This window comes from Nelumbo lutea, chromosome 3 (assembly GCF_056320005.1).
Source record: "Nelumbo lutea isolate HS-2025 chromosome 3, American lotus-T2T, whole genome shotgun sequence".
NCBI classification, from domain to species: domain Eukaryota; kingdom Viridiplantae; phylum Streptophyta; class Magnoliopsida; order Proteales; family Nelumbonaceae; genus Nelumbo; species Nelumbo lutea.
This window is the reverse complement of record NC_142686.1, coordinates 50,518,011-50,531,571: the sequence shown is the minus strand read 5'-3', so window position 1 is coordinate 50,531,571 and position 13,561 is coordinate 50,518,011. Positions and strand designations below refer to the sequence as shown.

At 39.8% G+C, this 13,561-nt stretch overlaps 1 pseudogene across 1 annotated transcript; it reads right to left on the bottom strand.

The window, feature by feature from the left end:
• Nucleotides 1–529: 529 nt before the first annotated feature.
• Nucleotides 530–2,311, bottom strand: LOC148864899 (cytochrome P450 94A2 pseudogene; annotated as a pseudogene). The gene has a single exon (XR_016109147.1). The product of XR_016109147.1 is annotated as a cytochrome P450 94A2 pseudogene (transcript).
• Between the last annotated feature and the right edge of the window lie 11,250 nt (nt 2,312–13,561).

Here is a 13,561-nt window from a genome sequence, read left to right as displayed (position 1 = left end):
TGGTTTCTCTGTTCAATGCCACCACCTCCGTCCATCTTCGCCTCCGCCTTCGGCAACGTTGCCACAGATTGGTGGAGACAAAGGTGGTGGTGGTGGCAGGTAGAGGAATGACCACTAGCGCCGCCTCCGCCACCTCTGATTAGCAGAGGCAGAGGTGGGCGGCAGTGGACAGCGGTATCGGGTGGTGGCGGACGGCGGCAAACGACAGCTCTGATGAACAAATGGCAAGAAGAAGATGATGAAAAGTGTTTTTGCCCTTTATTGATATTATTTTTAAAAAGTTAACCATTTTTGAAATTTTTTTAAATATATTACTTTTATTGATATTAAACCCCCAAAATTGCCCTTATATGCTATCACCCCTTTTTTAATTTATGGGTCCTATCTCAAATCAATATCGAGAGTTGCAGCAAAGGAAAAGGAGAACATTGTATCTTTTTTCAGATGGGTGATTGACAACATTGCTTCAAAGTCGAAACAATGATTTGTCAATATATGGGATCAATGTTCAGAAACGAGGTGATCCAGATTGAGAATTGCCCATTACTATTGAATCAAGTGGTCGCTAATTTTGACCCATGATACAAAGCCTAAATGTCATTATTATTTAAGTTACAAACATAAAATTACGATTCTAGCAATGCTGGATTCGTTCTGGTCAAAGCCAAGATTTAAAATGAAATGTCTCTTACAATTCACACCGACTTCTGCAAGTAGTGACAAATGACGAGATTAACTGCCTTTTCTCTCTTCAATCCTCACCGGAAAACCTCCTTTCATCTTCGAAGTCAACGTCGATATATAGAATGGTTCTTTCTCCCCAGCTGGCACCACCCGGAACCGTCGCAGAAGACCGGCAGCCACCCTCTTCATCTGCAAAACCGCCATCTCCTTCCCTAAACATATCCTCGGCCCAGCTTGGAACACTGGGTACGTATAGGGATCTTTCTTCATGAAGCTCCATTTTCCGGTGAGTTCATCCCTCTCCAGCCACCTCTCAGGCTTGAACTCCCTCCAGTCAGAGCCCCACAATCCCTCCATCCTACCCATCGCGTAAGGGAGGTAGATTACTCTCGTTCCTTTCCTCACTATCGTGCCATCTGGCAAAACATCGTCCATGGCCGCCTCTTTGGTGTCACTGGGTACCGGTGGGTATAGTCTCATGCTTTCACAGAGCGACGCCTGAATGTAAACCATGTCCTTGGCCTCGTCGTACACTGATATTTCGGGTTTATCTCTTATCTCCTTTAGTATCTCTTCTTCTACGTGAGAATCATTGGAGACTAACCAGAAATACCACGTCAATGCCGCTGACGTCGTGTCTCGACCGGCTAAAATGAAGCTGATCACCATGTCCGTCACGAACTTCTCATCCAGATGGCCAGAACTCAAGATTCTTGAGAGAAGATCCACAGTTTCTAACGAAGACTTCTGTTCAAGTTCCCTTGTTTTCTCTCTCACTATATTCTGTGCAAATTCTCGTACTTGCGAGATGGAAATCCGTAGCTGTTTTTCTGATCCAATATTAAGTGCTCTTTTCAGCTTCCAGGTAGCCGGAAATATTGAGTACATACGTTCGCTGGTAATCCGAACGGCGTTATCGAACGCAACGGCGAATTCTGTGGCTGGGAGCGATGGCAACAAGTATTGTGGGTCGAACCCAAAGGCAATCTTGCAAATGTTATCGAAGGTAAACCGTTGAAGTATATCTTCCAGATCGAGAACAGAATTCTCGGCAGCAGCTTTTGAGAGGATGGGAACTAGACGGTCGGAGAGTTCAGCCTCGACAACAGTCTCGACGAACTTCCGGAGAGACCTCGTGTTGAACTCGTGGCCTGAGACTTGCCTCTGAAACTTCCAGTTATCTCCGTCGGCGTTGAAGATTCCATCACCCATTAAATCGGAGAGGTTGACTCGAGCCGTGTGGCCTTTCGGGTAGAGATGGAACTTGGTTTTGAGGATGTGTTGGACATTAGAGGGGTTGGCAGTTAAGACATGACGAACACCAAAAAAGCGATGAAGAACAAAGGTTCCAGTGGGGGAGTCTCTCATAAGCTCTGCAAACCATTGGTTTCGTCGTTTCCGATTCTTGAAGATGGCAAATGCAGAGCCGATAAGTGGGTAAGATCTCGGCAGCTTACTCACCGGAGATGAGGACGACTTCTTACCCAAACGAAGACCGGAGATAAGGATGAAGAGGAATGGGACGATGAAGAGGAGAATTGACGATGAGAAAAGGCTGCAGTTAAGTAGAACCATGGTGGCAGTAATGAAATTCAGACAGATGTATTAATGTTGGGTTGAGGTTCTGATGCAGGAATAGATGGTATATATAGATGAGACCAACATAATAAGTACGTTCAATGAACACTTAATGATAAATATATGGTTTTTAATCTTTTTTTCAAAGATAGACTGGGGATATATTTTACGGTATACGATGTAATCACTTTATACTAGTGGTGCAACTGTGTTTTCTCTTTATAGGCTTTACACGATTTGATAAACACGTGACTTAAGAGTTGACACATGTCAATTATAGAATTGTTCATCAAAATGATGAAACCATCAATCGAGTTAGTTGATTTTTAATATGTATGATCGGTTTTGGTTCAATCATTATAATAATTCAAGAGTCCAGGTTAGGTTTCAGTTTGACTTTATATAAATTTTAATATGAGAAGTGAAAATTTTTTCATGTTTCTTAGTTTACAAAAAATATTTTATATTGTAAAATTATTTTTTAGTAATACTATTGCAGTTTTTTAAATTTAAATCTTTTAAATGATTAATATAATCAATATAACTCGAATTAGTCAATTTTCATTAATAATTAGTCCGTGTTAGATGACTATTCTTCAATTTGACCAGATCGATTTGATTGATCAAATCAACCGTAAACACCCCTAGCCAATTTTATATATTTTTCTGCTTGAATTTTCGTGATTTTTGTGTGATGGCTTCTGACAATAATGCCCTACTTGGCGTTTGAATTGATAAATTATTTGCATGTGAAAGCAGAAGTCAAATGAAAGCGAGATTTACCATCAACACAAGCGTGGTAACATATTTTCAATACATCTCCACCACGCTTTTATTAGTGTCAACTGCCGACCAGGAGTGTATGATCCTTAGTTACTCCAGCATTCATGGCTATATTTTTGACTAAGGATAAGAAACCTACTAGCAGACTCTCCCTCTGATAATAATATAACATGTAGTAGTGGATGCTGACATTTTCACTTTTGTTCCTTTTGAAGGAGGAACATCTCCATCACACTTTACTACTAGCAAATGCCGACTCCAGTATGTGATCCTTACTCTCTCTAGCATTCGTTAATGGTTTACTTCGAAACTTAACAATCTCTCCCTCCGGTATGTGTCGATATTTTAAACCTTGCTCTTGATATGTGTTTGACATCGATGTTGTTGTTTTAGAGATATTTTCTAAAAAAAAAAGGTGCCATATGGATGTGGGCTTATTGAACCGTTTTCTCAAAAAATGGCTCTTTTTTTTGTTTGGCATTGATGCTGCTATATAAGATGTTTTTTTGGGGAAATACTACTGATTTTAATATATTTGGTATTAGCAATGTATAACCTTTTCAGCATTGGTTTATACATTACCCAACACCTAAGATGATGCCACATCATTGCACTGTTGGTAGTAACAAATTGTTTTATGAGAAAACATTGAATTCAGTGTTTCTTCAGACTACACTTTTCCGATTTCCAAGGCATGGTCTGGACTGGAGCATGTTTTTCAAAATCGGATCAGACTGGATGGTTGAACTAGAAAAACCGGGAACCGGTAACCGGTTCTGTTTTATCCCAAAACCGTTATTTTCCCAATAACCATTGATTTGGTCAGTAAACAGCTGACCCAGGTGGTCAAACCGCTCAAACCATTCAACAGCTTGGTTGGTTTTTTCTTAATTTTTTTTTTTATTTTTTTGTTAGAACAAGTCATCCATTCAGTTCGAACGGTCTAGAACAGTGTTTTTTCTGAAAAAAGGAAACCAAACAAGAGACTGCTTTCTAGAGCACCGCTTTTTCTGATCATATGGTGCCATTTTATGGGGCAATGACATCAACGCCAAACACTGCCTTGGTGCACCTAACATATCAGAATACCATGGGTTGATGTTGAAGCTTTGAGGCTGTTTAGTTGCATTGCCTTTATCTACTAAACTACAAGTTTTCTTCAAAATTGGAATATCTCTTTATGAATCTGGACAAAACCATTGTTGCTTTTTATGACAGTTAGATATCATTAGGCGCCACATAAGATGAACAGTAAAAATATGTTTAGCCATTGGAGAAACGTCAATGGATGAGGCATAAGAATCAAGAAAAGCGTTCTATTAATTAACAACTTAACCAAACATTATTTCAAATTCCATTGAAGAAATGCCTATGTGATGCTGAGTTGGCACCAATTTTATGATTATGGAACCACAAAGCATCTTAAGTGAGCCCATAGAAAACAATCTATATTTTTTATATATTAAAAGGGAATATGCCAAGTTGGCATTCCTACTTTCTAGTCCTTTTCTCAAAGGCATTTACCCAATCGACATGCTTTCATCATGAATTCATTATTAACACTCTCTCTTCTTTCCTATTAACTCTTTTAATTCTCTCCTCATTAATTATACTCTCTTATTCAATAACTCATGTCATTAATTCTCTGTCCTCTTTATTATTCCATTAAATTGCCTAAAATACATTAACCTTATCAATATGTACTTCCATTTAAAAGATAGTAAATTTTAAGTTAGTTAATCAAATAACAATTTGCATTTCAGAATAAATATTATTACTTCACTTGACAAATAAAGTCAATATTTTAATAAATTGACTTGGAGGCTAAATACCTTTTGCCTCTAGGCCATGGGTCAATGGTTCAACTGTCCAAGTTATCTATGTATGTATAACATAATATAATTACATTTTACATGTATAAATAAAAGAACCAAAAAGTGAAATTTTAGGGCAATACTGAGTTTTTATTTATTTTATTTTATTTTTGTCTAGTGGGGCTTCAAAGATTTTGAACAGTTATAAAAAAAAAAAAAGATAACCCCAATCAAATAAATAGGTACAAAGTTAAGTCATCCACAACTTTTCAATATATTGTATATTGTAACATGTAATGACTGGGTCAAAAGGGTGAGTGGTTCAACCACCCAAGATAAATGGAGTGGGTTTCAGAAAATCTAAAATTAAAAATAAAAGTGTGGTGGTTTGAATGGTTCACCCATCCGAGTCAATGACAGGTTTAAAGCATTGAATAAAATATCACAAAAATTATAATACATTTATATTCCATTTGAAAATAATAAAAATTAACTAACAATGGCAAAATAATTTAGTAAGTTACTTACATAAAATAAAAATAATTATTAATTATTATTGATAAAAATATGATTATTAATATATTAAAAATAAATTAATTAATAAAAAGCAATTACATAAATCAAAAACTAATATCCATTTAAATTTAATATAAAACCAATACAAAACTATCTAACAATTATTAGTTTTTACTAATTTAAAACCACCGTAAGTTCCAATGAAAAAGAAAAACTAAATATAGTTACTTAAATTTAAAAATATTAATAAAAAAGAAATTAATAAAATTTATAATTTTAAATATAGTTAATTTTATTTACACTTAATTTAAATTTCATTTAAATATGGGGAAAATTATAAACATCTCCTTGGATTTTCTAACAGCTATGAAAGGCCCCTGTGTTTTGAGTCTTTTGACCTTAACAAAACCTCCCCTATTGTTTTGGAAAAAGGCGCAAATAGCATTCATTTAAAAGAAAACTCCAAATTTACCCTCAATTTCCTTTTACTTTGCTTTATCCTTTTTACCTTACTTGGTCCAAGAAGAATAGAGAGAATTACTCTTTGAAAGTTGTCAAGAAACATTAATTAGTGAAGTGTAGAGTTGAAACTTTAAATTGTGTACGATAATGTCTTAACAATGATATGGGTATTTTGGTAACTCCATTTTTTGTTAATGAAAAACTAACAAAAAGGAGGCATTTGAACTTTTTTTCAAAACTATAGGGAAGTTTTTGTTAGGGTAGAAATACAAGGGTGGACTATAGATTTGTAATAAGAGGAATTTTTTATAATTTTAAATAAAAAATAATATAAAACAACAAAACAATATAATTTAAAAATTTATAAAAACTAACATTAAGTTACAAAAAAATAATACAAATTTATCTAGAGCATAAGAAATTGGCCACTCTCACTAAAGTGTAACTTAGATTGTGATCAGATAAACTAGACATAACCCAAAAAAAATAATGCTTAAATTGAACTTAGATAGGCATCACTTAAGAGGAAGTTTTTCATTCTAATGTTCTCCCTGGTGGCAAGATTTGATCCCAGGTCATCGTTACAACTAGCTAAAGAATCTACCAATTGAGCCATCAGCAATTTTGTTCTCATGCTAAGCAGTTGATTTATCTACTTCTCATAATATATAAACTATATAAAAGAAGAATAAATTTAAAGCTTAATAACTAAAAAAAAGGAAAAATATTTTTTTCTACTATTTTATATGTAAAAAAACTAAAAATATATAAAAAATTTGGTCAATCATTATTACTTCATGTTTTCCCTTAAAAAAAATGCATTTTTTAACAGCAGTCCATGCATCAAACAGATCACTACTAGTATGTGTATATAATAGTCTGTTTTACACCTTTCCTTCCAAGCGACCCACAATATGATCACATCTCATCTAGGAGGTGTGTGTGGTCTCATTTCATTCTCATAGCATAAAATCTAGTTTAATTTTCACAAACTAGCATTTGCCTTTATAAAAGAGCAAAAGTCAAAATGGATTAATTAATTAAAGTGCCCTAATTTTTTAGACAAGTATTTAAAGCACCCCTAAAGTTTCAAAACGTGCTTAAAATATCCCTGAAATTTAAAATATATAAGAAATACTACCCCTCCCTTGGTTACTGTCACATTCCATATGTTAAAATTGATGTCAAGAGACACTTTCAACTTTTTGAAAACCCACTTTTGCCCTTACCATAACCTTACCCCAATTTTGATAACCCAAATTTATTCTTCCTCTTTATAAGGTTATTTTTCAGAGGATGCCATAAGACACGGATTAAACAAGGGACTGAGGTTCTTGTCGTTTGGGTTATTGAGGTTCTCCGCCCGCATCCTTCAAAACCCACTTCATGTTTTCCCTTAAATAAAAGGCTTTAATGTATTGTTATGGCTCCACCTTGAATTAGGTGAATTGACATCTCGATGGGACCAAACCGAAGTGTGAGCTTTGTTTTGGAATTAAATCAGTATTGCCGTTTTTGGAAAATCGGTAATCGAAATTAAATCGAAGCCAGTTGATTAACTGGTTGACTGGTTAATTTTATTGGTTTTTTGGTTTTTTAATTTTTATAATATATAATATAAAAATATATATAAATATATAATAAAAATTATATATATAATATTATATTTTAAATAATAAATAATATATCATATATTATAAATATATATATATATAATGCATATTTATTAATTTATAATATATAAAATATATATAATATACATAAATATATGAAATATATAGAAATATATGTATATTGATTAGTTTGATTAACCGCCAACTTTCTATATTGGTTAACCGAAACCAAACCGATGTATTCAATTTTCTAAAAATACCAAACCGATCAGTTCAATTAACTAATTTTTTAATTCGGTTTCGATTAATTTTTTTGATGGATTTGGTTTTTCTCACCCCTAACTAGAACACATCAAAGTCCTTGATTTAGTTCTAAGCTGACGCACTTGTCTCAACTTCCAAGTTCCAACCCGCATGGGCTTTAATGTATTGTTATGGCCCCACCTTGAATTAGGTGAAGTGACCCATCATGGGACCACTAGAATACATCAAAGGCCTTGATTCAGCTCTACCCATCTTGACTCAATTTCCAACACGCAAGGGTTTTAATGTATTGTTAGTCGCATTTTGAATTAGGTGAATTGACTTCTCGATGGGACCACTAGAATCCATCAAGGGCCTCATTTAGTCCTACACTGCCACACTATCCTTATAAAATCCATCTTGTCTCAACTTCCAACACGCGCCTTACATGCACATTTGACCATGCATTGGAAATACCCTACGGTGGATTCGAGTTCGAGCCAGTGACTTGAGTTCAAATTCGGTGGTTTAAAAGTTGATAAATTCAAGCTCGGCTTAGGTCAAGTTCAATTATAAGTTAAGTTTTCTAAAAAATAAAAATTATACATATAAATATTATTTTATATATAATAAAAATTATATATATATATATGGATGGCAATTTTCCCCATCCCCAGCGGAGATTTGACTTCTCCAACCCGATGGGGTCGAAGATGGAGATTGTTTTGGCGGGACGAACACGGGATGGGGATTAATAGGAATCCCCAATCGAGATCGGGGTTGGGGATGGGGGTTGAGGTCCCCGTCCCACCCCGCCCTGCCTTGACCCCGATTATGTATGTATAAATAATATATATATATATATATATATATATATCAAAACATATTTAAAAATTATTTATAATTTAAAATTTTTATTTATTTTAAGTAAATTTATTTTTCAAATAAATACTGTTATCTAAAAAAAATTCGAGGATTCGAGTCCCAGCGAGGAACCCATCCTCATCAGGGATCGGGGAAGGAGGATAAATTTTATCCCCAACGGGGATCGGGGCAGGGATGGGGTTAAGTTCATAATCGGGGTCGGGGACGGGGAATATGATCCCCATCCCGCTGCCATTCCTAAGCTCTAATAAGCTCGTGAACATGACAAGTCGAATTTCATTGGGCTAGAATTCGGCTCAGTTAGCAAAGGAACCTATATATTGGGCTTGAACTTAGTTCAAAGCTCGGGTTAAATTGAGTCTAATCGAATTTTTTACAAGCCAAACTTGAATAGATCATGAAAAACTCGATTCGTTTCTACCCTAAGAACATCTCTTGTACCTGTCATGGGGAGATATTCCCAATACATGATTAGAATTGTAGGATGTACTGTGGGGCACCAGTTGGGCACGCTGTCGATGGACCCTTCGGTTCACATCCTATGGACGCTTTGTGGGACGCACTAGTCATCCAAACTGGCTCGCATCCTATGGACCCTTCGATTCACAGGAAGCATGTATCTCTAATGTGCTTAGAACACGTCGCTTAAGACAATCAAGAGGCAAACTAATGGGCCTCTAATGTTAACGGCAGGTTTATTTGGTTGAACCGATTACTAAAAACCTTAAACAAAGAAACCCACTCCATTTTGAACATTAGAATGAAAATAAACCTTGCCCTCATGAATGGTTCAAAAGCAGGGAGAACATTCCAATGTGATTACTGAGTTGAATGGTTCAGAAGCAGGCCAACAGGGCCATATTTGAGTTTCATGAATACATTAATCATGTTCCACATCGAGTTAGCCTTTGCTTGTTCTTCATCACCATGGAAAGGAAACAACATTAGTGGAGTATGTTTATGCTCTTTAAATGGCATCCTCATCTCACTCATAAATTTCTTTCGATCTGGTTCATGATGCCTCGGCGAATCTTACAAAATTTCATAGTGCGCCAGCCCCAACTCCACGATTCAATCTCTTAGATTATGTATTGATGTTCGGTTTGGCTGAGGGTAATAAAGTAAATTTTCTCTCAATCTTTGAAGGAAGGCCAAAGGCTTTGAAGATCCAGAGGAGACGAACCGAGGCTGAGGGCTGGAGGCCAAGGCAAATCACTCATTTGGATATTGTAGAAGCCGAGGACTAGTACTGAGAAGGGTGCCCGAAGAGGGACGAGATGCAGCTCTCGGCGATGAATCTACAAGGGAGAAGATGTCAGAGGCCTCGGGTGATAACCCGAGGCAAGGACTCCAATGGTCAAGTTAGTACGTGCCCAAGATAAGCAATGAGTCTGGAACCGAGGGGTCCAGACGAGGTCTCAGATAGCGCTAAGTCCTTAGAGGAGAGAGCACTAGAGATCACAGAGGTTTTCCCATCCCTACCTTATGGGGGGTGCCTTGTATTTATAGCCGGAGTTGCCAAGGGGTAGTTGGGCACGGATGGTCCAGATGCGAGCCGTACAAGGGCCTGGAAAGATGTTCTACCAGAACCACGCAGCACCCTATGAGCCGTACAATAAGTCCCCCCAGGCTGAGGGGGCCAAGAAGCCAGCCGAGGTAACCAAGAAGCCCGTTGAGGTGGCCGAGGTGGGTAAGAAGAGGCCTGCTGAAGAGGCCCTGAAGGAGCAGTTGTCGAAAAAGGTGGGCCACGGTGAGCACCCTACTGGGGGCATCGTAATGAAGAGGCCTCCCACCAAGGGGCGTTTGGAGGGGCCTTCGTCTGCCCCTGTTTCTACACCAGAGCTCGCTAGAGAAGCCAAGCAACCCTCCAAGGTTTTTTGCCCCCAGTTGTCGGTTCGCGAGGGGGACTCGATAACTAAAGAAGGGGCTAGCTAGGCCCTGGTGAGCGGGGCAACCCTTTCAAGGGATCTCTTCTGGATGATGCAGAGCAAGCCTCAATCTGTCCACGACAAGGGGTTGTACCACTTGGCCGAGGTAAGCTTTTGTCCTCATGCTTCGCTTTTGGTTCTTTCTTTGTTGTAGTCCTTACTGATGATTCTTGTTGTAGGCCTGTCTCCATTTTGTCGGTCTGGGAGACTGGATGAGCCTCACCTTAGTGCACCTAGGCAGGCTCGAGAAAGAGAAGGAGAAGCTCCAGGCGGTTGTCGCCACTGCCGAGGACAAGCGGGACATGTTCAGGAAAGGCCCACAAGGATGAGTAGCTGCTCCGGACAAAGTTGGAGGCCGACATGAAGGAAGCACGGCCCCACCTTGTCTAGGAGCAAGAGGAGAGGGTTTGCCTTGACAGCATTATCTCAGAGGCTCAGCGACAGGCAACCCAGGCTGAAGGGTGGGCTATCGAGGCCGAGAAGCGGGCGATCGAGGCGTAGAAGATGGCTACTAAGGCAGCGGCCGAGATGGAGAAACGGGTGGCTAAGGCAACTCGGCCTCCGAGGTCATGAATTTTTGTAAATGCCTACTCTGAATGGAATGAAAAATACAAGCATTTTTTGTGCGATATGTTCTCTCCTTTTCTCTCTTCCCCCCTTTTTTTTTACTAAAAGATTTTTGTCCCTCCCAACGAAGAGATCACAATTCAAAAAATGGCTCGTAATGGCTCACTTTAGGTATATGCTCACTTTAGATTGTTGAGGGAGTTGAGGCCGAGGCAAAGGTATGCGACCAAGGTGCAACTTGCTTGGCTTGTTTTTCTTCCAAGTGTTTACTTAGGCTAGGTCAAGGCGGTTTGTCAAAGTATGGGAGGAAGGCCGAGGCCGAGATGTAGCCCGCATGGCTGATCTCTTTCCCTGACAAGGCCGAGGTGGCGCTCCAAGGAGGTTGGGATCTCAGGCCAAGGCAAACCGTCGAGTTGGTCGGGGTTGTTGTTTATTTAATCACTTTAAGTATATACGACCAGGAGGCCATCCCCCGCCGAGGCGAGTAGTGAGGCGTGCGATGCCCCAGCTGTCCCGATGTATTTTAGTTTGGTGAGGTGTTAAGTTAGGGTGTTCGCCATTGGCTGTGTGCCCTAGCGACAGTCCAGCACGAGCGCATGGTCCTCGGGAGAGGCTATGCGCTTCGGCCAGTCGCGAAGCTGAGGTGTCCTGGGGACTTAGTGCGAACACACGCTAAACATTGAGCTGAAGAGGAATTTTGCATTGCATTCATCAAAATTTGCATTTGCTGGTAATACATTCGAAGGTTCTTTGAGTTCCACGTCTGAGGTATGGGTCTTCCATCTAAGTGTTCCAGATGAAACGTGCTGGGGTTGACGACTTGCCTGGTTTTGTAGGCACATTCCTAGTTGGGACCAAGTTTACCCACACTGGCTCGAGGGCCATGACTTTCTTGAGGATGAGGTCTCCCTCCTTGTAGTGTCTCTTTTACCCTTAAGTTGCAATAGCGGGCCAGCCATTGCTGATAAGCAGCCACCCTTACTTGTGCTTTCTATTGGGCTTCTTCCAGCAAGTCTAGGTTTACTCTGAGTGCTTCGCTGTTCTCGGCTTTGCTGTCTGCTTCAATTCAAAGCATTGACTGGCCGATCTCTACTAGGATTACAACTTCCATATCGTAGGTCAGGCCAAACGGGGTTTCTCCCGTGGCTATCCGAGGTGTGGTTTGGTATGCCTAGGGGACACTGCTTAACTCATCAGCCCATAAGCCTTTGGCTCGATCTAATCTCATCTTCAGTTCATTTGAGATGGTTTTGTTGGTGACCTCGGCTAGGCCATTTGTCTGGTGATAGCCTATTGAGGTGTATTGTTGCTTAATGCTAAGGGAGACGCATCATTCCCGAAACCTAGCATCGTCAAATTGCTTTCCGATGTTAATAACCAACATGTGGGGGAGGCTGAAGCAGCAGATGATGCTCTTCCAAGAGAAGCTTTGGATTGCTCGAGCTGTGATAGTAGCTAGGGGTTCGGCTTCTACCCACTTGGTGAAGTAGTCCACGACGATGACAAGGTATCTGGCCAAATGAGATTTCTCCCGTGGTCGTCCGAGGTGTGGTCCGGTATGCCCAGGGGACACTGCTTAGCTCATCATCCCATAGGCCTTTGCTCGATCTAAACTCACCTTCAGTCCATCTGAGATGGTTTTGTTGGTGACCTTGGCTAGGCCATTTGTCTGGGGATAGCCTACTAAGGTGTAATGTTGCTTGATGCCAAGGGAGGTGCATCATTCCCGAAACCTAGCATCGTGAAATTGCTTTACGTTGTCAATAACCAACATGTTGGGGAAGCCGAAGTGGCAGATGATGCTCTTTCAATAGAAGCTTTGGATTGCTCGAGCTGTGATAGTAGCTAGGGGTTCGTCTTCTACCCACTTGGGGAAGTAGTCCACGACGATAACGATGTATTTCCTACCCTCCGTTGCCTAAGGAAAGGGTTCAAGGAGGTCCATCCCCCATTTGGCGAAGGGCCAAGGGCTACTGAGAGCCGAGAGGGTTGTGGCCAACTGATGGCATAAGTTGGCATGTCTTTGGCATTGGTCACACTTCTATATCGGTTGTGTCTTTCCGGAAGGTTAGCCAAAAGTACCCCTGCCTTAGTGTTTTTTGGGATAGAGCTAGTCCGCTGAGGTGGTTACCGTAGATGCCTTCGTTAATTTCTCGGAGCATGTACTCGCCCCCTCCTGACAAATGCATCGGTGGTAAGACAAGGTGAAGGATCCTTTGTATAACTTCCCTTCTAGCAAGGTGTAGTGGGTTGTCTGATGTCGGAGTCACCTGGCTTTTTTCCTGTCATCGAGTAGTCATTTTGTTAGTAGGAAGTCGATAATGGGGTCCATCCATGTCAGTTTGGCCTCTACTAGAAGTACTCGGGCTTCTTTTATAGAGGGCCAAGGTAGCTTCTCCACAGGACAATGCAACCGAGGGCTGCATTCGAGGTGCTTGCCAACTTAGAAAGGGCATCAACTCTTGTGTTCTTGGCTCATGAGACTTGC